The 22,633-nt window shown below is 40.6% G+C and overlaps 1 long non-coding RNA gene across 1 annotated transcript in view; it reads right to left on the bottom strand.

Annotated features, from left to right (window-relative positions):
• Nucleotides 1-22,633, bottom strand: part of LOC138146938 (uncharacterized) — a 209,890-nt gene that overhangs the window by 2,908 nt on the left and 184,349 nt on the right. The gene's annotated exons all lie outside the window — the stretch shown is intronic.

Below are 22,633 nucleotides of genomic sequence, written 5' to 3'. Positions count from 1 at the left end.
ATGGAAATAATAATACTCATACTACTACTACCTTTAAGGATTGTGAGGAAGGTACTGCATAAATCATAAGATGTTCTATAAAAGTGAGCTCTTTTAAAAATTTCTCTTGTTGGCTTTGGAGTCAAGAGAGATTTGAATCCTGCCTCTGACATGTCAATGTGGGCAAGAAACCAGCTCCCCTTTCCCTCTACTACTTGTTAAATGTCGTGAGGATCATTCATGTATGTGAAGCCCTGTGTCCATAGTTCACTATCAGTAACTGAACAGAAAACCAGCAAACATGATTGAGTTTAAAATCACCCATTGGATGACATAATTTCTTATAGCATCAACATTGTACAATGTTTTGAAATGGAGGTAAAATAAAATAGGAATGAAGAGATTTTTTTTTCACAGTATTTTTCAGCAAGCATTAAGTACACCCAGGCAGACTGTGAAAGAACAAGGATAGTGGAATAAGGATAATACTCATTTTATGCTTTCCTTGTTAGAGTCTCAGTGCATATGTTGAATGTAATTTGAACTACAGTATAACCAGATGTATAAGATTTTTTGTAAGAAAATGTTTCTGTATACATACATACATATATATATCTATATCTATATACAATCCTTTCTTTCAATAAATCCAATCAGCAATATTGCTTTGGGTACAGAAGTTTAGAAAGTGAAACTGAATGGAAATCAAGCTGAGAAATACTGATCTGTTTTTCTCTTTAGCTGACTGTACTACAAACAACCAAACAAAAAATAAATGCTAGTTTTAAAATTCCTTATGTTTTAACTACTTCCCAAATCAATATGACAACTGGATGAGAATCATTTTAGTCATTTTCATGTGGGCACTATTACATTTAAAACATAAAGAAATCAAAGTGATGACTGTAAAAAAAACATTGACAACTCTTGCTTTTGCTTGAAATATTAAAATACCTTGCTTTCCTTTAGCAAAAGGAAGAGATTTAGGTTTAGAGATACGGATTTTTCAGCAGCTATAGAAAAGTAGCAAGTGGTGTCTCTTTCTCATCTGGTGGCCAGACACTCTTTGCTTCAGCAAATCCCTGGCAAATATTTCATGAACTCTAAAGACAGTTTAATTTACCTAACATCCTTTTAAGTGGCATCTAAAAAACATGTAAAGGAAAAGCTTAAAAAAACTGGAGTATTCCCTAAACAAAAGAGATGTCTTTGGATGTCTAATATTTGTGTAAGAAATAACATGGAATTTTTTAAAAGTAGCAAAAAGTCAGATTTTTCTATGTTATTTGCATAGCATGGTTTTCCATTCAAGGGTAGAATTTTTCTTTCCCTCCTGCACTAAGGAAGGGAGGGAGGGAGAGAGTTCTGCGGTCTGTGGAATGGCTATAAATAGAAGGTGAAGTGTTCTAATACCAATAGGGTGCGTCATAATGTCCCTCCCTGAGAAGCAGCAGCCTGAGTTGGAGCAAGGAGCCTTGCGGGTAGCAGCAGCAGCAGCAGCAGCAGCACCTAGGATAAAGGCTTGCTTCCTTCCTCTGTTCCGCAGGACCCAAACTGCTGCTGCTGCTACTGTTGGCACAGTGGCCTCGGGCCTCCTGTTCCCAACTCCCTCTTGCAATCAGGATGAAAATGTGGAGAGGGGGAGGGGAACGGGCCCCAGGGGAGGTTGGTTGGCTGGGCCCCACTGACTGCTCTAGTCAATCATGAAGAATAGCGTGAACCACATTCATTGTTATCAGACCCAGTTCTGAGTGTTGTCTTGAGGGAAAAAGGCAGAGCAGAAAGTATGAAGTCTTTCTTGCTCTTGTGGCATCCATCCCTCACCCTGAAGTGGGGAAACATTCATCTTCCCCATTGATTTCAAGGTACCTCCTCTCCTCCCCACCCCCACTGCCACTCCATCCCCCCTCCTTGATAGAGAAAGGAGAACAATAACCTCAGAGCACTGGCTCTGGAGCTAAGCATCCTCCATGAACAATGTGAGGGAAGTTGTCAGGAGCGGACCTCCCCTGCACACCATGTTGCCTAATGTTCCCTGGGAAGGGGAGGAGGAGCTCGGTGCTGGTGCAGGGAGTGACCTCTGCCTGCCTCAGTGGGGCCACAGTCAGCACAATTTGATACCATTTTGGAGAATGCCTTAGATTTATTAATGTCCAAAGAGTCTAATGTCTGAAGTGTGTATTTGAGCTATGGGAGAATTTCCCCATTCTCTTAAAAATGAGTGCCTGGTAATAATACACAAAGGAGGGAATTTACTACTCTGTCTCTTTCTCTCTGACTCTGTCTCTGTCTCTCTTTCTCTCCATCTCTCTTCCTCTGTCACCCTCCCTATCTCTGTCTCTCCATCTCTCTGCCTCCCTCCTTCTCTGTTTCTTTCCCCTCCTCTGTCTTTGTCTTCCTCTCTATCTCTGTCTCTTCATCTCGTTTTCTCCCTCCCTGTCTCTCTCTTCCTCTGTCTCTGTCTCTCTCCTTTCCTCTCTGTTTTCCTCCCTCCCCCATCTCTCTCTCTCCTCTGTCTCTCCTCTTTCTGTCTCTGTCTCCTTCCCTCTCTCTGTTTTCCTCCCTCCCTCTCTCTTCCTTTTTGTCCCTTTCTCTCTCTCCTTCTGGTTCTCTGTTTCTTTCTGTCTCTGTCTCCGTCTTTCTGTGTGTGTGTGTGTCTTTTTTTGAGTCTGAATTCCCAAAGTTTCATTTAAAACTTTCAGAGGATTATCTTATAAATAGATTGTTTCTGGTATTTCCACTCTGCCCTTCTTTCTCCATTCTTCCAAGCTCTGACCTTTCTATCTATCTTCACCTTCTTTTTTCTTTTACTAACTGGTACTTTTTGAACAGTTTATGTTTTTGGTCTTAGACTTCCTTCTCTCTTCTAACTTGTGCCTCTGCTCTGTTGTCCCTTGACCTTTATTCTCTGGTATTTGTACTGGTTTTATTTGCACCACCTTCTTTTGGCTTTTATTTCTTTGTTGTTACTCTCTTTAGAGGCAATCTCTTCTACCTGTTGTTTTCTTTAGTTTTCTAAGGTTTGTACCCTTGGAGGCATGTGGGAAAAACCAAGAGGGTTTCATGGGATTTATCACGGAGAATATTGTTATAGTGTCACTTTCATGGGTCTGGGATTTTCAAGATTTTGTACTTGAAGGTGCTATATAGCATATCCTCATGCTATCTACATATGTACATACATTTTATAACTATATATCAAACCACAGTAGCTGAAGAAACAAAACTTTGTTTTATCTCTGTTGCTTATTTGCTAGGATATTACCAAAAGATGGTGAGGAAAACCAGGGGGAACAATCAGTTTTATATCATTTCTCTAAAGAAAGATTTCCCTCCCCTTGGTATTTCTCTTGCTCCTACTTTTAAAGTGAATTTTGTATTGGTTGAATATGCATCATTGAAGGCTCAGGAGACCAGAATCTTTCATTAACCCATGATATATACTCTGCCACACTTTTAGCATCAGTGATACACCTGTCTCATGTCTGGGCCTTGCTGGTTCTACAGTGTCTGCTCTGAAGTACATAAAGTACAACACTGAGTCACCCAGGTCAGTATAAATAGTCCTAGACATATGGCTAGAAAGAAACCAGGCAGTAGAATGGTAAGAATTTAGGTAAAAATAAAAACTCCAGTTTGAGAGTACTGTGATTTAGTTCTTTTATTTGTAATCAATGGTATCGCATACATTCTCACATTGATAAATACAGCATGAGAAAGGCTTGTAAAATGGTATGGGCCAGGGATGGGGAGCCTGTGGCCTCCAGGCCACATGTGGCCCTCTAGGTATTCCAGTGTGGAATACTTTCACTGAATCCAAACTTCACAGAACAAATCAAGGCTAAAATATTGGAGAGTGGGGAGAAATTTGAGGTGGGGCAGGGGGAGTGAAGTAATATATTTTAGCTGAGTAGTACTGAAAGGTAAATGGTCCTCACTCCCTTCTCCTTTTCAAGTTTCTCTGTATACTCTTGCCCTCCTAGCCTCTACTTACAACTCCTGCTCCCACCCGGGCCCCCCCGAGCTTCTCAATGGTGAGCATTCAGTATATCTTAGCCAGACCCAAACTCCCAATTTTGTACCATATTATCTCTTCTCTTAACTTCCCATCTTCTATTCTCCCATTCTCACTCTGAGATAAGCAATCAAATCAAGACTACTGTTCCTGGAAAAGACCTGTCAAGTGTCCTATGACTCTAGTTACCATCTTGTGACTTCATTGTTGAAATCAGAGGTATCAAATTGGAAGCCCATTAAACTTCTAGAGCTTCTGGAACCAGATTAAAATATAACTGGGAAATGTTTAACAAAATAAATAAAAATACAAGACAACATAAATAATGTTAATTTGTAGTTTTCTAAATCAAAATGCAACAGTTCAAATCCAGCCTCAGAAACTTTCTAGTTGTGTGACCTTGGGCAAGTCATTTAACCTCTGTTTGCCTAGGGATCAGTGATCCACCAGAGAAGGAAATGACAAAATACTCCAGTGTCTTTGCCAAAAAAACTCCACAGACAGAGGTCCAGTCATGACTGAGTCAGAGTCAGACATGACTAAACAAGTCAATATACCGCAGGCAGGAGTCTGTTTCTATCTGAGTTTGACACCATTGACTTCTCTTCCCTGGCCTCTACTCCCCTATGTGTGTTGCCTTCCTCTATTAGAATAAATGTTCCTTGAGAGCAGACATTCTTTTGCCTGCTTATATTAGTATCTCTAGTTCTTAGCACAATACTTAGCCTGTCACATAGTAAGTCTATAATAAATGTTCATTCATTCATTCATATGGGAGCCCAAGGCCATACCTAAGGAAGGACAAAGAGGACAAAGACAAATCACAGCTTCCCTTCTATACATTTTTATAAAAGGGAAATAAAGTAAAAATGAGAGATCAAAGGGAGCCTCAAAATAAGTCACAGAAAGGGAGAAGCCTAGTCTCTCCTTTCCCTCAGTGAGGGAAAATGAATATAGGAGGTTATGGCTAAGCCTTAACTCTACTCCAGCAGCAGCTGGCCCCCAGCCATTATTTGCATCCTTATCCCACACCCACCTACCCAGTCTGCCTCCCTGTCTCCCTAAATTATTATGTCTTCCATGACCTGGAGAAGGGCAGGAGCTTAAAGTTGGGGGTAACCTAAAGATATTGTCCTCTCAAACTGTACCTTAGAAAGATATGGCTTTAACACAAAAACTAGCCATGTGACCTTGGGCAAGTCACTTAACCCAATTGCCCTACCTTCTCCCCTCCAAAAATAAAAAAAAGAAGATAAGGCTTATTCTGCATTTTACAAAAGCGATGGCTATATATCCACATATGCACACATATATTTATATACTCATAGAATGCAGGCCTGAAGCTTGGAAATACATGCACCATGCATATATATACATACACACGTGTGTATACATGCATTTGTGTATATGTATCTGTGAGTATGCGCATACCATATCCATATATGTGTACACACCCAAATACCCATCTATGTGTACACACATGCAATGCTCATATGTGTACATACACACAATGCCCCTATGTGAGTATATGTACACAGCAGTGCTGCTGTGTTACCTATATAAGCACACAGTGCATAAACATGTATGCAAATACACCACCTATATAAAACCATCAGCACAGAAACATAAACTTATTGTAGACTCTCAATGTATATATGTATGTATATATGTGCATGCCACTCATACAAATCATCCATATATACACATACATACACACATGAGTATAAATACATGTGTGTTCATCATATAAGATCACGTTGTGCAATGCACATATGTGTGTGCATAATGCGTACCTTGTATATACATATGTGTGTATACATATTACACATTTCTTAGCCTGAAGAGGCTAAGAATACCAGCTCTAACCCTTAATATCGGTGCTTCCTTTCTCAATTACTTCTGTTAATCTTAGATCTTTATCTGTAAAATGGTGATAACGACATGTATGCTGCTGATTTCACATTGTACAAATGAGGTGAATACATGAAGCACTTTGCATCTCTTGGAGCAGAGGCTTCACACATACTGCCTGCCTGCAAGACTCCTGAGTGAAGCCTGAGCCAGATTAAAATGTATTGGGGAAACATTTAACAAAATAAACTAAAATACAATATAACATAGATAATATTCATGTGTGGTTTTCTAAGAAAAGATATGCCCACCCAGATCCTTATGATAGTTTAGTGGCCCCCTGTTTCTGTTTTAGTTTGACACCACTGTCTTAAAGTACCATACAAATATAAGTTATTATACACACACATATATACATGTGTGCATATGTATGTACATACATATATACACATATATGTATATACAAATATGGCTGGGAGCACATAAAGATATATGATGAATTACATTTAAATTTGGATTTATGTCCTGAAACTTTGATGATTTTTCTATATATTTCATTAGTGAATTGAATGAAAGCACATTATAGACTCAAGGATCTCCTTGGACTTGGCATAAATGGGTGTGACAAATAACCAGAAGATAACATGGGTGCTTTGGCCCATTATATAGAAATAGGGTCTTATTTATAAAAAATAACTGCAAGGTATTTGATTTGATGACAAGATTTTGGATAGATTATCTAGCTATGCATCTGTCCCCTGATATCAATTTAATAACCATTCATTAAGTGCACATGAGAGGTGCATGATGATATATATGCTGGTTCCCTGTGCTCCAGGACTGAAGACAAGTAAATGCATATTTACAACATATGGCAGAATGTGATAAGTGCCATTCTGGGCAAGGGGTAGTTTGAACCCGTGATCTTATTAGTGTAGAGAACTCCTGGTGGGTAAAGTTTTTCTACCAAAGCATATTGGTGAGTCTTCTGCAATCTAAAATATTAAAATCTATTGAGTTGCCTAGGGCAGTGAGAAATTACGTGACATACCTCGGTCACAGAGCCAGTTTGTATCAGAGGTTATATTTGAGCCCAGGTTTTCCTGACTGCAAGAAGTTAAGTTCATTATCACTAAAATATACTTGCTAAATGCTTTAAGGAGGATATAAACAAAATAAAACAAAATTTCAGAAGCAGGAGAGTGCACATCCACTTCAGGAAAAACATGCTAGGAGAATCTGGAGAGGGTAGCATCTGTGCTGCACTTCTGGGGATAGAAAACATTTTATAGGTGGAGATTCAGGAAGAGGGCATTCCAGGTTAGCACAAACAAAATCAGAATGCATATTTGGGGAAGAGCAAGTGGTCTAATTTAGCTGGTGTATATTGAAATACACATAAGGAATTAGGAGGAGATAAATCTGGGAAGGTAGCTTAGGCTTGCATTAGAGAACATTTTGAATACTGAGCTGATGAAGTGTTTGAAGTTAACTCCTTAAGCAGTGGGGAGACATGGAAGATATTTGAGTAGTGGAATGATTGATCAGATTAGGAAAATGATGGTGTGAACAGTGTGTAGTGTCTTGTAAAAGAAGGAGAGATTAGAAACAGGGAGGTTATTTTGATAAAATGACCCAAAAGGTAATGAGGGCCTGAACTATCATGGCAAAGCAAAGGTAGAACCAAGAAAAGGTATGGAGGGACATTGGGAGATAGAACCTATGGAATTTTGTAGGTTGAGAGAGCCACCGAGCAAGCCGCTAGAGACTGAGCAGAGTTGTACACATGGAAGTCATAGCTGAAACCCTAGAAGAGATTGGACTCACCAGGGGAGAAAGTGCAGAGAAAAAAGAGAAAGAGGTCGAAAGGGAAATTTTTTTTAAAGATACCTATATCTAGAGGGAAGGAGGAAGAAGAGAGAGGAAACAGAAGTAATGGTCAGAAAGGTAGGGGGAGAGCCGGCATAGAACCTAATGGCAGAGAAGTTTTTACAAGTCTGAGTAGGTCAAAGTGTTAAATGTGACTGCTTTGATTCATGTAGCCTATAGGGTTTATTTGGGGGTTTTGTGTGTGTGCAGTTGCTGTTGTTGTTATTCTGAATTATTGAGCGCAAGAATCTATATGACCTAGAAAAATGAGATAATTACAAAAGCTTCTTTTCACTTTGACTGGCATAGATACTGTTAGTTGAGAACAAACCACGAAATCTGAACAATTTTTGGAAAAATTTTATTAGGTCATCTGTCAAAAGAGAGAGCTGGAAAAAGAGGTTTCCTTGTGAGGTTACATTATATAGAGTTCAGAAAACAAGGGTGTAAAGGTATTTGCCTGATTGGCCACACTTGGGCAGTAGGCAGCTTCCAGAGAAGGGCAGTTTGAGATGTATATCAGCTGATAAATATAAACTTCCAAATTTGGGGAACCCAAAACACATGAAACAAATTCAGTGGACCCCAAACCAAGACCTGGGTGGGATTTAAGCATTCCCTACAGCTTCCCAGCTCCCACAGAGCATCTCTAAGGTCAGCCTGACTTCTACCATAAACTTTGGGTTAGACAATTTTGTAGCCACATAAAACTAGGTTCAAACAATATAATAATTAATAATATATTTTCCCACAACACAAACAAAATTCCAGGGAATTTGATGGGAAATACACAGTAATAAGAAGAAGAACTAACATTTACATAACTCTTTAAGATTTGAGGACACTTGGACTTTAAAACAGAAATTTCACACCAAATCTGTAGCCAAATGAACACTATGCGAATGATGATGCCAATTCAAAGTAAAAACTTTGGAAACCATAGGTTCCCAAAGTGGGCAATACCGCCCCCTGGGGGGCACTGGCCGATCTGGGGGGTGGTGGTGGTATTTTTTTGAAATTATGCAAATTACAAAAACCAAACCCTAACGCTTTAAAGGGTTAAAGAAAGAAGATTTCCAGGGGGGTGCTAAGTAATTTCTTTTAAAGGGGGCAGCAATCCAAGTAAGTTTAGGACCCTCCTAGTCTAGCAAAGCTTTCCATCCCTAATATCTCCTTATTAAATGCTGATTCTTAATCATCCATAGTAATGGGGATATTGAGAATACCAATAAATGAAATCCGTAGGTAATGAAGAAATCAGTTTTAATAGATATTGTTGGTTCAACCTCCTAGTGACCAAACTCTAGCACTAGCAAATCAGTAGTAAAATTGGTTTGTTTTGAGTTTCACATTCTCTCTCAGTCCATCTTTTTTAGTAAAATTGCAAAAAACACTTTCTTAGGGATCTGTGATCCCATCGATGTGGGTATTCCTCATAAAAATCCTTTACCTTTATCTATCAGAGCCAGTCACAAAATCCTATTGATTCACTCTTTCTGATGCTTCTCTCATCCATGCCTTCCTTTCCATTTCTACCACTCCTATGCTAGACTAGACCCTTATCCCTTCACTCTTAGATGATCTCAATAGTTCCTCACCTGGTTTTCCTGGCTCCAATTCATCATAGTTACCACTGACAAGTCTCACTCACAGTTAGGTGTACTACTGGGGAAGGCAGAATTAAAAGGTATTTGTAGGGCTAAGATGGCATTAGACCAGTTCAGACATCACCCCCTCCTGCCCCGCCCTGATCTGGAGTCAGATATATTATTGGTGACAGAGAAAATTTGGCCATCATAGCCTGAGGTTGCTTGGAGGTTTTGCTTGCTGGTTCTAAGAGTACCATAATTTCCAAAAGCAAGAAAAAGCTGAAATACCCAGACATCATGTGTGTCTTACTTTCTTCGTGAGCCAGAAGCTACAATGATTTTAGATGGGTTACCAACAGAATGCATCCATGTAATAATTGAGAACTGATTGGAACAGGCTTCAAAAATACCATAGGAAGAATTCGCTTCTGTTTAGATAATGGCTATGACTCTGAGCATGGTTACATTGGTTATAAGAAAGGGCGTCCTCTCTGACAGGGCGTGATCTCTAAACGTCGACGAATGTGGTTTTTCTCTTTTCTTTGTCTTTACTTCAGGTGAATTGTAAATGTGGGACAAAACATTCATATTCCATATTTCAATGATGCTTACTGTTTCTCAGTAATGTAATACTAATAATATCTAACATTTATATAGTGTTTACTATGTGCCAGGCACTTTCAAATTATTATCTCTTTTGATCCCCACAATAATTGTGGGAGGGAGGTGCTATTATTATCCCCATCTAATAGATAAGGAAACTGAGGAAAACAGCAGTTAAGTGACTTGCCCTGGATCACAGTAGGAAGTTTCTGAGGCCAGATTTGCACTTAGGTCTTCCTGATTCCAGGTCCAGCACTCTACCCACTGGGCCACTTGATGCCTTTCTTCTACCTAACCTTGTATTTTCTTCCTTATTACTCTCTAAAATTAAACACACACACACACACTTATATACACACACTCTCTATTTGTTTCTTCTTTGCAGTCCTGTCCCCCTCCTAGTTTTTGTTTTTTGGGGGTTTTTTTGTCTTTTTGGAAGGGGGAAGGCAGGGCAATTGGGGTTAAATGACTTGTCCAAGGTCACACAGCTAGTAAGTGTTAAGTGTCTGAGGCCAGATTTGAACTCAAGTCCTCCTAACTCCGTGGCTGGTATTCTATTCACTGCACCACCTAACTGCCCCCTCCCCCAACCTGGTTTTAATGGAAAGTATTTGAAGTCAGAGGTCTGGGTTCTATCATTTACTACCTATATGAGGTATATGGGATGTTAAATAGAGGACCAGCTCCTCTATGCTCCTCTTGCTGAGCCCTTTATAGGGTTGCTCATCCACCTTTGCTGTCCACCTTCACCCACCTTCACCTGTGGCTCTAAGAAGCTTCAGCATGTGCTGTAGCCACACCCAGGCAAAACCTTAGAAGAGGGGATAAACCAGGTTGAAGGTAACTGACCAGCCTCAAACCCCTGGGTGAGTTAGGGAATGTCTACCCCAAGCATGTGATGATGTCCCCCAGTGGAATGAATGATCAGATGAGAACAATGTGTTCCAAGGGCCATGAAAGTGGCTGAAGTAGGCTCTGTGGAGTGCTTACAGCTCAGTCAGACATGGAAGATGCCAGGGTCATCCACTGCATCCCAGTCCATCACCAGTCATTCTGACTTTTGTCCTGCCCCACTGGATTTTGATGACTCTGGAAGAGAGAGTGAGTCTGATGCCTTTGTGTAACTCTGCCTCACTTAAATGCAACTTACTGGCAAGTCAAGACATCACTGGAGAGTCATTGGTCTTCTTTGAAAACAAGGAACAAACAACAACAGAACCTTGGGCTAGTCTCTTCTCTGGGCTTCTGTTTCCTCATTTGTAAAATGAGAGTTATACTAGATGACTTGCAAGTCATTACATCTTTAAATCTCTACCCTTTTTGTAACTTCATACCTTCCATCATTACACTTTTATACCTTCTGTCTTTTAAATCTATGAACCTTTTTTCTTTTCTTTTTTTTCTTTATCTACATATTCTTTGTTATCTCAATTTTCTCACCCCTTGTGCCTGATTTATCCAATCTCTCTCCCATGTACTTTCCTCTTTAACTGCCCCCCCCAAGAGGGCTTCCACCCCTTCTGAGTTTGAAATCAAACTATTGCATACAAAACACAATTTTTTACTTTAAATGGGACTTAGAAATAATCTAACCCAATCCCTACATTATACAGATGAGGAAATTGAGGCTTTAAAAAGACACGTTTTTTGCCTAAGGTAACATACCTAGTTAGTAGAAAAGTCAGGGTTAGAACTCAATGTTTTCCATTCCCTAGTCCAACATTCTTTCCAGAAACCATGCTGCCATCTCCTTTCCTGTGTAGCTATGTTCATTCTTAAAAGTCAGATTATTGTTGTGTTTCATAAGATTGTTGGATTTAATGCTGAATGGAAACTTAAAAATCATTTAGATTATTCTCATTTTAGAAATAAAGAAACATATAGCCATTCAGTCAATCAATAAATGTGTATTAGGCACCTACTATGTTAAAGACACTGTACTAAGTACTAGGGATAAAAAAAAGGCAAAAGACAGTCCCTGGCCTCAAAGAGCTTACAATCTAATGGGGGAGACAACAAACATATACAAACAAGCTACATGCATGACAAATTGGGGATAATGAACAGAGGGAAGGCACTGGAATTAAGAGGGACCAGGAAAGGCTTCCTGTAGAAGGTGGGATTTTAGCTGGGACTTGAAGGAAGCCAGGAAGCAGAGATGAGGAAGGAGAGCATTCCAGGCATGGGTGGGACAGTCAGAGAAAATGGGCAGAGTCAGAAGATGGAGTGTTGGGTGCAAGGAATGGGAAGAAGGCTACTGTCACTGCATCAAAGAGAACTTGTGGTATAAGAAGACTGGAAAGTTTTTTTTTTGGGGGGGGAGGTAGGGTAGGAAAGAGTGGGATAGGTTATTAAGAGCTATAAATGCCAAACAGAGCATTTTATATATTTTTTATTTAAAATTTTTAATTAAAAATTATTAGCATTTTATATTTGATCCTGGAAAATCACTAGTGTTCAATCCCTCACCCACAGCACATTCAAGTTTGAGAAAACTTTGGTCCTTTCCAAATGAAGAATAAGAAAAAGTAGAAAAAATCTTAGTTCTATAAAAGAGATAGTTAGTGAATTATTATTCACCTGAAATGAAGTAAAAGTTATAAGCACAAGGAGTGCAACATTACTAGGAAATGACTAAGGCATCAGGAAAAATAAAGCACACTGTGTGATGTTTCATTATTAATAATAGAGGTGGGGACCTGCCCAGCTAATGTCAAGAATACTTCACAAATGTCAAGGAATCCTTCACAGCAAACTGACATGTACCCAAGGTGGCACATCTTGTGGGACGAAGAAGAAGAAGATTGGGCGAATTCTTCAACCTCATGTCAATGGGAGGCTAACACTTATAACTCTCTCTCTCTCTCTCTCTCTCTCTCTCTCTCTCTCTCTCTGTCTGTCTCTCTCTGTCTCTCTCTGTCTGTCTCTGTCTCTCTGTCTCTCTCTTTCTCTCTCTCTGTCTCTCTCTTTCTCTCTCTCTCTCTCTCTGTCTCTCTCTGTCTCTGTCTCTCTGTCTCTGTCTCTCTCTCTGTCTCTGTCTCTCTCTGTCTCTCTCTCTCTGATTCCCTACAATAATGCTAGAAGGCCCATGATCTTTCCTACCCTATTGCATCAGGAGCAAGATGGTGTTCCTTTCTATCCCCACCTCAAATCCAGAAAGCCAGGTGAAAAAGGAATTGTTAACACCTCTTGGATCACTGCCTTGTTGTGATGGAGGGACTTGCATAGCTCAATGAAACTGAACTATGCTGTGGAGGGTTACCTAAGACAGATAGGTCATTGTGGAGAGTTCTGACAAAAGATGGTCTGCTAAAAAAGGAAATGGTAAACTAGTCCAATATCTTTGCCAAGAAACCCCCATGGACTAGCATCCATGGTGTCACAAAGATTGGACACAACTGAATACCTGAACAACAATCTTGATTCAACACTTTTCAAAAGTTCATGAGATTGTAAAATTTAAGCTCCAGAAAGGACCTTAGAGATCACCTAATTTTTTTTTTTATTTTTGGAGGGCAATTGGGGTTAAGTAACTTACCCAAGGTCACACAGCTAGTTTTTGTGTTAAGTGTCTTAGGCCGGATTTGAACTCAGGTCCTCCTGACTAGAGGGCCAGTGCTGTATTCACTGCGGAGATCACCTAATCTAAACCTACATTCTACAGATAATGAGAATGAGAGATCATGACTCCACTGCCCCCCAAAGTCTCATAGGAAATAAGGAGCAGCTCTGCGTTTCACAACTAAGTTCTAGAACCTTAAAGTCAATGGTTTTTCTACTGCCATGGAGTATGTATGACTTCCAAGAGAACACCCACCAAGGATTTCCTTCAATGCTCATCTCATCCCAGATAATCATCACAAATCACTTAGATTCCTTCTGATTCCAACAATTAAATTCCACAAACACTTACTAATCAATTAGCATAATATATGCAAGGCATTGTGCCAGGCACTAGGGATACAAAGATTCAATACAAAACAAGTCCAGCCCTCAAGAGTCTTACATTCTCCTTCACAGTGGTGAGTACACAGATGAGTCATACAAGGCAGAGTGGGATGGGTGCAAAGGAGTGATACAGATAAAGTGTTCTAGGAAAATGTAAGAAGGGAAAAAACTCCAAAGGATATCATGAAGGACGCCATCACTAGGATGAACCTTGAAGAAGTAGTTATGAGGAAGGCGTACAATAAACAGGAATGATCTGCATGAATGTCCAGAAGCTGGAGATGATAAGTTATGTGCCAAGAATAGCTAGATAATTTTCTAGAGCAATAGTTCTTAAACATTTTCATCCTAAAACCCCTTTAAATGCTAAAAATTATTGAGTTCAAAGAGTTTTTGTCATATGAGTTATATCAATCAAGCTTTACTATAAGAGAAATGAAAACATATTAGTAATATAATAATAATAGTTTGACTTCATGGACCCCTTGAAAGTGATGAGAATGATAGGACCTGAACCCCTATGAGGAAAAGACCATGTCTTTGAAAGCAGCCCAGTCCTGCCCAGATCACTGGTGGCTCACCCCAAGGCATCTGGCTCAGCCCACCTAGATACTCAACAGTCCTTATATAGTGACTTTTGGCCTACCCCAGACCACCTAACTCCTTTCACTGTCCCACCCCAGGCTATTTAAAACTCCTTAATCCCATCCAGATCTTCTCACTATGTTTTTTTTGTATATAACTATCAATCTCGCCCCCAGTTGCAGATTCATTAGGAATCTAGTCCATTCTATTGGCAATTACAATAAACCTTGCCACCTTCACTGAAAGAAGGTTTGAATGCTTGAATTCTTTCCAGGTAGAGCCTACTATACCCTGACATTTTGGGGTTCCCAGCAATCCCAAATGGCATCAAAAGGATCTCAGAGATTCCAGGGATCCTTGGACCACACTTTGAGAACCACCATTCTAGAGTTTTTGGTGTGGGAAGGAGAGTAATGTATAATAACCATGGGAAAGTAGGGCCTTAAATGTCTAGCCAAATCCTCTAGGCCAGTAGTCTTCAAAGTGTGTGTGCGGGGCGGGGAAGGTCCCTGCTATAACCCCAAGGGGTGTGGGATCAACAAATCAGTGTGTTGGTCAACAAGTGTTTAAGAGTTTACTATGTGCCAAGTCCTTTACTAAGAGCTAAGAATATAAAAAGCAAAAGCAATTGGTGCCCTCAAGGATCTTACATTCTAATAGTGGAGATAACATTTAAGTTGATAGATAGGTACAAAATAAACAGAATAAATGGAAGGGAATCTTAGTAGGCAAGATTCTAGCAGTTGGGAAAGACTGGGAAAGGCCTCCTGCAGAAGGTGATGGTTGAACTTCATCTTGAATGAAACCAAGGTTTCTAAAAAACAGAAGTAAGGAAGGCATTCCAGGAAGATGGGCTACATCCCTCTTCTCCTCAGGATAGTTAATCATGAAACTCTTTCCCCACAACAATCCATTCTCCTCCCTCTTCAATGCAAGTTCCCAAACCACCTCTTTTGGAGCTGGGTTTTGAGAAAAAGGGAGGGAGAGAATAAGCATTTATTAAGGGCCTAATATGTGCCAGGCACCGTAGTGGCTGTTTTACAAATACATTTCATTTGATCCTTACCATAACTCTGTGGGGTAGGGGCTGTTACAATCCTCATTTTACAGTTGAGGAAAATGAAGCAGAAAGAAGTTAAGTCACTTGCCCGGGGTCACACAGCTAGTAAGTGTCTGAGGCCAGACTGGCACTCAGCTTTTCCTGACTCCAGACCTACCACTCGAATCACTGTGCCACCAGCTGCCCCTCAGCACAGTTATACCCTCTGTATAGAATCATTTGTACATTTATCTTCTCAAATAGGATGCGAGCTCCTGAAGAGCAGAGACTGCTTTTGCTTTCCTTCGTATCCTTAGCGCTTAGCACAGTACCTAATACAGTGTTGGTCAGTTGTGTTGGGCTCTTCATGACTCCATTGACCATAGCATGCCAATTCTGTCCATGGGGTTGGGGATTTGAACTCAGGCCCAGCACTTTATCCACTGAGTCAGCCATCTGCGTCTAGTGCAGAGTAGCAAAGGTTTAATAAATGCTTGTTGATTTGACCCATGGCACCACTGGTGTAGATGCCATGAGGAGTTTCCACTTCCCTAAAGCATAACAACCCCTTGCTCCCCAGGTCACCTCATGGGGCCCCTCAGTGACTGTTAATGAAGAGTGGTGACCAGTCCCTTTTTATTCTGGATGGTGCAGAGTGAACTGCATAGGATGAGAAGGAACAGATGAATGGCGATCTGCATCTGTCGTCTTTTCATTGTGTTGCCCTACAAGCCCACTCTTCCTCTGAACTTCCCTATATTGTCAATTCAAGTCATCCAGGTTCACAAGCTGGCTGTCATCTTCAACTCCTCACTCTCACCTCACATAGCCAGCCAATCCACTGCCAAACCTTGTCTTCTATCGCTAACAACATCCATGGGAACCTGTCCCTTCTCTCTACTCACATAGCTACCGTGTTTCCCCGATAATAAGATACTGTCTTATTATTTTTTTTTGAAAGAAAAACACCAGAGGGCTTATTTTCAGGGGAGGGCTTATGTTGTCCTGCCTCAGCTCTTCTCCGTGGCACTGCTCTCAATGGCGCCAGCAAGCAAATCACTGGGGAAGAACAGGATGACGCGCTCACTGCTGCAGCTCTGATTGGATGCAGCTTGGAGCGTGGCGTGCGTTTCACCGGGGGGGGGGAGAGACGGTGCATACAGAGGGTACCGTAATGTAGCGTGTAGCACAGGGGATCACCTTCACTACAGTAGCAATCTCAATAGGGCTTATTTTCGGGGGAGGGCTTATTTTAGAGGAATCTTACACAGTAAGGGGAGGGCTTATTTTCGGGATAGGTCTTATTATCGGGGAAACACGGTACTATCCTAGTTCAGGCCCATATCACTGGTCTTCTGGATTACTGAAATACCCTTCTGTTGGGTCTTCTTGCCTCAAGTGACTCTCCTCTCCAATTCATTTTTCACATAGTTGCCAAAGCGATTTTTGTAAAGCTCAGGTCTGACCACATTACTTCCCTACTCAATAAACTCTGGTGGCTCCTTATTATGACTTGGAAGATTAAGTATTATTTCATCTTTATTTCAATCTTTAATTTTTTTATATTTGTATAAGTTTAAAGATTTATACAATTATTAGTATGGTAGTATATTAGCATAATTTATAAATAAACAAGCATATTTCCTGTTCATTTTCACACTGTGCTACCTGAATGCAGGCCATCATTCTCATCCCCCTCCCACTGGTACCTTGGACTCTAACTGTGATCCCTGGTAGTTTACTAACCATCTCTGCAACATAATGCTAAGGGGGTGCATCTCCTTTCTAGGTTCCCTCTATTTCCCCAGCTAGAATGTAGACTCCTTGAGGGCAGGGGCCATCTTGCTTGCTTGTATTTAGCACTTAGTACATTCCTGATACAGGATAAGTCTTCTCTCCCCTCCCCCGGCTCTTTTTCTCCTCTCTTTCTCCCCCCCCCCCCTCCCCCCTCTCTTTTTCCCCCCTCTTTCTCCCCCCCCCCCTTCTCTCTATCTCTGTCTCTCTCTGTCTCTCTCTCTGTCTCTGTCTCTCTCTGTCTCTGTCTCTCCCCCACCCCCATCTCTTTTTCTCCTCTCTTTCTCCCCCCTTCTTTCTGTTTCTCTCTCTTTCTCCTCTTTATTTGTCTCTGTCTCTTTTTCTCCTCTCTTTCTCCCCCCTTCTCTCTGTCTCTCTCTTTTTCTCTCTCTGTCTCTGTCTCTCTCTCCCCACCCCCATCTCTTTTTCTCCTCTCTTTCTCCCCCTTCTTTCTGTTTCTATCTCTCTCTTCTTTCTTTGTCTCTGTCTCTTTTTCTCCTCTCTTTCTCCCCCTTCTCTCTGTCTCTCTCTCTTTCTCTGTCTCTGTCTATCTCTTTCTCTCTGTCTCTCTCTCTGTCTCTGTCTCTCTCTCTTTCTCTGTCTTTCTCCCCCCACCCCCATCTCTTTTTCTCCTCTTTCTCCCCCCTTCTTTCTGTTTCTCTCTCTCCTCTTTCTTTGTCTCTGTCTCTGTCTCTGTCTTTCTCTCTCTGTCTCTGTCTCTCTCTCCCCCCACCCCATCTCTTTTTCTCCCCTCTCTTTTTCTCCTCTTTCTCCCCCCTTCTCTCTGTCTCTCTCTTTCTCTGTCTCTGTCTCTCTCTTCCTCTCTCTGTGTCTCTCTCTGTCTCTCTCTCCTCCCACCCCCATCTCTTCTCCCCTCTTTTCTCCTCTCTTTCTCCCCCCTTCTTTCTGTTTCTATCTCTCTCTCTCCTCTTTCTTTGTCTCTGTCTCTTTTTCTCCTCTCTCTCTGTCTCTCATATGTACATATTGAAGGTGCATGCTCAAAATGTTTTTGCTGGTGGCATGAGCAACCAAGAAGCTTTAGAGAGCCTTGCTCTGGTTAGTTTCAGAGAGCTATTTCCCTGGCTCACACTTACCTCTTCTTGCCCAGACTACTGCAGTAGCTTCCTAACTGGTCTCCCTGCCTCCAGTCTCTTTCCTCTCCCATACATTACATAGATGCAAAAACAATCTTCCTAAGGCATGAGTCCAACTTTAGTTTCCTGTTAAAAAATTTTCAGTGACTTCCTACCGTCTCTAGGATAAAATATAAACTCCTTAACCCGACACCTAAGACTTAAACGATCTGGTTGAAATCTACCTTTTCTATCTTATTTCTCATTATACCCCTTCACACATTTTACATTCCAGTAAAAGCCATTTCCTGCTTCTGTGTTGCCCTGACATCTCCCAAGTTTGAAATTCAGTCCCCATTCATCTCTCCCTGTCAAAATCTTTCTCTTTCTTCAAGAGTCAGCTCAGGTGCGACCTCTTCAATAAAGCCTTTCAGTTGAAAGTGTCTTTTCTGTCTTCAAACTTGCCTAGTGAACCTTATATAACTCTTTGCATAATATTCCACCTTGTATTACTGTCATCAGTCTTCTTTAATAGAATGTAAGCACCTTGAGGGCAGGGACACTCATCTACTTTATATCCTCAGCACCTACAGCAAATGCCTTATACTCAGGTGTTTCACAGGTGCTTGTTGAATCACAATGAGGTTGAATTAAAGTGAACCTTTTTAAACAGAAAAGTGAATAGTGAAATAGATGACTTGAAAAAGAAAAGCTATAATGATAGTTATGGCTCATATTTATAGAGAACCTACTATGTACTAGCAGAATTACAGACTCACAGACTCTCAGGGTTGGAAGGGAGCTCAGGGTCCATTGAGTTTATTGTGTACCTGAACTAGAATCCCATACACATGTCACATACATGTTATACTAACATATAACATATACACATTATACACATAACATAACAGACAAGTGGTTATTCACATGTTCGTTGAAAACCTCTTGTAAATGGGAACCCCCTACCACTTGTAGTAGCTCCAATTTGGGAACCAAACCTAAATGCCTCTATGTAGCTTCTACCCTCTGCTCTTGGTTCTGTCCTTACGTACTAAGGATCATAACATCACACCGCCATAGTGAGTACTACAGCAGAGATGGGAAATTTAAACAGACAAAATGCCGTGTTCGCCAGTTTGGTGATGTCTCTTTGGCTGTGGGAGATTCTGGGAAGTGGGAGCTGGAAGACAGGAATGAGATCATCCATTGTACAACATGTGGGAGAAAGTCCAGCTGGCTTTAAGTCCCAACCTAAATTCCATCTTTTACCGGAAGTCTTCCCCAATCCCTCTTAATTCCAGCACCCTCCCCCTATTAATTATTTCCCATTTACCCTGTAAAAAGCTTGCCTTGTATATATTCATTTGTGTGTTGTCTCCTCCATTAGATTATAAGTCCTTTGGGAACAAGGACTGTCTTTTGCCTCTCCTTGTATCCCTAGAGCTTAGCCACATCATAGGTGCTTAATAAATATTAGTTGATTGATTGAACATTTCTAGATGCCAGTTTCCCTGTCCCCCTACTCTGGGAATCTGGTGGGATGTAGCAGGACTTGAAATCTATGGGATGCTCATTACCATCCTCATTTTGCTTTCTGCTCAGAGGATTAAAAGATAGCCGCTGTCCAAGTGGCCAGTGCTCATTTACGCTTTTTGTTCCATTTAGAGAGTTGGGAGACACACTGCTACTTCAGCATAACTGCAGCACAACGAGAACTGGAAAAATGGTCATTCATCCTGTAAGGAAGTCTTATTAGCCAGGTATAAATATAATATTAATACTTGCAATATTTAATAATGACCAATACTATAATAATACTAATATCATATCCCTAAAAACACAAGTTTCCATGGATAGGAACATCAGTAAGCAGGGAGACATTATATACGTGTGTGCATGTATATATATACACATATGCATATGTATGTATATGGAGCTTATGTGTGAGCTTATCTTAATTTGGTCTAGGGATATATATTGTGTATGTACACACACACACACGCAGAGATATGAAAAAAGCAAGACCATTATTTTTCACTTACTTGTTCCACATTCCTGCCTTTGTTATATAAAATGCCAGAGCATAAACCTGACAGGTTTTAAGCTGTCTTACTTCCTCCTCCCCACCCTCTTACCTGAGAAATTTGTAGTCTCTGCAAGTTACATGGGATCTATCAAAATATCACTTATGCCAGAATCCATTGAACTAATAGATGGCCCACGCTGATGAACAGCATCCATCGACCTCCTGGCCTTAGGTACCAATCCTGAGGTTGTAGATTGACCAGGTTAACTGTCACTGTCTCTAGACTATGTCTCTAGACCCTCTCTTTCTTAGTGGTCTCCACAAAGGGGTATTAGAGTAGAAAGGGGCTGTGTTTAGGTTTCTCTTTCTCTAGGTGTCTCAATAGAGGTTCCATGTAGAATAAACTTGGTCAGGTTTCCTGACCCTATAGTGGGTACTGATACTCACTTTCTTCCTCATCTGAATCATTATCCCCTGAGGCATTATCTAACTGGCAGTTTCTTTGCAACTGGTGAAGAAAGGGCTCTTCTCAAAGCCTGCTTAACTAACTGACCTTTTGTTCATAAGGGAATCTGACTCTCAAGTAGGTAGTTGTGATGCATTCTCTTGATTGGGCCCAAACACTTTGGTGTTATATTGTAGGCTGGCAAGTTGCTGCTGCTTGATATGGGGTGGCTTTCTATCTATACACTAAACTTATCTTTTGGTTTTTTTTTGTACACCTAAATTTTTCAGCAAAACTCTCTCACCTTCCTTAAGATCTTAACCATGGACTCAAACAGTAGAATATCTCTTGTTTTTAAAAAGGGCTTTTTAGCTAAAGTCATAGCTAGGCACCGTAGGCCTCCTTGAGTTCATCTCCCCACCAAGAGACATACTGGGTGTGAGTCTCTCTACCTCTTTTCCAACACTCTAAATCACACAGCCGTGGCCCAGACACCAGCAGGCATAGTACAAAGCCTGCAACACTCACTATTCCTAGTCATGTTGTATATGAGTACTAGAAATGCCACACATTGATTCCACTGAGCTTTCTGCTACAGCCTCAGGGTCCTTGGCATTTTCCACAGGGTGTGGCTGAAATGTTCAGGCTGTGGGTCTCCTTGAGGGTGCTAAGGTGTGGTTCAGGACTTCTTAATTCCTGCCAATGCCAACACCTAAAGTAGTAGTTTGCTTTCAAAGTCTCTGCCTTGGTCAGAGTGAATTCTGGCAAGGAAGCCATACACAAAGAAACATTTTAGCAACTGTAGGAGTTTTTTCTTTGATTGTATATACCTATGCATATAGTGTGAAATTGTCTGCCATCAGCAGAATAACAACATTTTCTTTTTTAAATTAAATTATCTATTTTTTTTTAAATTAATAAGCGTATATTTTCCATCCCTCCAGCCTCTTTTTATCCCCTGGAGAGGGGGGGGTATACAAATAAAAAATTCCTTTTAATGGGCTGAGACAGAAGTATCAAACATGCAAAATGTAATTCAGAAAAATATTTAACAAAATAAAAATATAATAAGACATAGATAACATTACATTTTAAAACTGAATCAATACACCATTAGTGAGGTTCCTATTTGTGTTTGACACCACTGGCCTAAGGGATTTGGGTTGTTTTGTTTAAATTTGCTCAACTGCAGGGAGTAGTAGGAGAGATCAATTTTTAAAAACTGTTATTTGAAAAATAAAAGTAAACCAAAACAAAAAAACAAATATGCAGAGTCAAGCAAAATAAATTCCCACATTAGCCATATCCAAAAACGCGTTTCTCAATCTGCACTTCTGCATATGGAGCACGTCACTCTGTGGCCTCACATGTAGAAGTTAGGTAGCATTTTTCGTCATTGGTCTTCTAAAATTACAATTGGTCATTGCACTGTTCAGAGTTAATAAATCTTTCAAAGATGATTTGTTTTTCACAATGTTCTGTTATAGTACAAATTGTCTTCCTGGTTCTGCACAATTCACTTTACATCAGTTCATATAAATCTCAGGTTTCTCTGAAACTACCCTTTTCATTATTTCTCATGGTCCAAGAGAATTTCATTAAATTCTTATTACCATAATTTATTTAGCCATTCATCAATTGATTGGCATCTTCTTAGCTTCTAGTTCTTCACAGAGAGAGAGAGGGAGAGGGAGGGAGAGAGAGAGGGGGGGAGAGAGGGAGAGAGAGGGAGAGAGAGAGGGAGAGAGAGGAGACAAAGACAGAGAGGGAGGGAGGGAGAGAGAGAGAGAGAGAGAGAGAGAGAGAGAGAGAGAGAG

This window comes from Petaurus breviceps, unplaced genomic scaffold (assembly GCF_028583685.1).
Source record: "Petaurus breviceps papuanus isolate PSGF00001 unplaced genomic scaffold, PetGlider_PUasm1.0 90775, whole genome shotgun sequence".
Lineage (NCBI taxonomy): Eukaryota > Metazoa > Chordata > Mammalia > Diprotodontia > Petauridae > Petaurus > Petaurus breviceps.
This window is presented reverse-complemented; position numbering and strand designations above follow the sequence as displayed.